Source organism: Trachemys scripta, chromosome 3, assembly GCF_013100865.1.
Source record: "Trachemys scripta elegans isolate TJP31775 chromosome 3, CAS_Tse_1.0, whole genome shotgun sequence".
Lineage (NCBI taxonomy): Eukaryota > Metazoa > Chordata > Testudines > Emydidae > Trachemys > Trachemys scripta.
This window is the reverse complement of record NC_048300.1, coordinates 123,508,491-123,509,714: the sequence shown is the minus strand read 5'-3', so window position 1 is coordinate 123,509,714 and position 1,224 is coordinate 123,508,491.

Below are 1,224 nucleotides of genomic sequence, written 5' to 3'. Positions count from 1 at the left end.
TGTAATAGAGATACCCACCGGTGGGCTAATGACCTGGGGTTTACATTCCTGCCACTAGAACCGGCAGAAATTAAGTAACCTGAATCACCTAAGGGGTTGATCACAAACAAAACTTTCCCCTTTCAAGTAAGGGATTTGCTCCAAAGCCTGAGGAATAAATACGCCATGACCAATTTGATACAGCCAGCGACCCCTCTCGTTCTGTCGTTAGGGAATTGTCGCAGATTTAATTGAATTTGCTGACTGCTGATACACAGCAAGATCTGTGGCGCCCAGGGCTAAGAACATCCCCCTACAAGCAAGTAAAACAATGTTAGGAGCCCTTTAAATCTCCCAGCCCCGATGGGGATGAAGGATGATAGCCTAGGAGAAGGAATTACCTAAACCTCCAAACAAAACCACACACCTGGCAGAGGTTAACAAGATCTTGCGCAACAAGCAGCTGCGAGAGCCTCCGATTTTGATTTAAACCAGTATTAATCTCGTAACAGATAAAGAGAGGCCTGAGAAGGATGCCCGTAGCCAGCCCCGCCCCCGCCCTTGGTAGGTGCGGGATGGACAGGTTCTCTGGTTTTAAAAACAACTGGGCCTCCACCCACCCAACTCACTCCTCCTTCTCAGGCCTGTCTCTTGCCCATAAACAAGGCCCAGTGCATAGCTGGCAAAGGATCGTCCGCTTACCTTGTGTTAAAGCCAAGTTTTATCCCCAGGGACGGGCCTTCAATTGACACCTTTATATTCAGAAAGTGATCACACCTCTTTCATCAACGCAAGCCCCCCTCACCCGAAGACACACCTCACACTCCAGCAACTGGGCAGGGGGAATAAAGGGAAATCGGATTTTGAGAACAGCCCAATCTCACTTGTAAAAAACCCGCTTTTATTACAGGAGAGGCGCAATGCGCTCACACTCACACACACCAAAGGGAAAATCAGCTTGGCAAACGCCTGCGTTTTCTATGGAAGCCGCTTGGGGATTCATTAATATCATTAGCATTTAACTCACTCCCTGCCCAGCGCAGGGCTGACGTCACAGCCCTCCAGGAGTTGGAGGGGGGGAGCAAAGAGAAGCTAAGTGGGCAAGGGGCGTCCTATTCCCCTCCCTACTGCTGCCTGTCAGAGCTTCTCGGGGGATATTACAGGGGCTTCAGCCTGGAGCTCAAAGCACAAAGTCATCCAGTGTAATGAACTTCTGGAAACCTTTCCCTTTTTGTACCATTCACT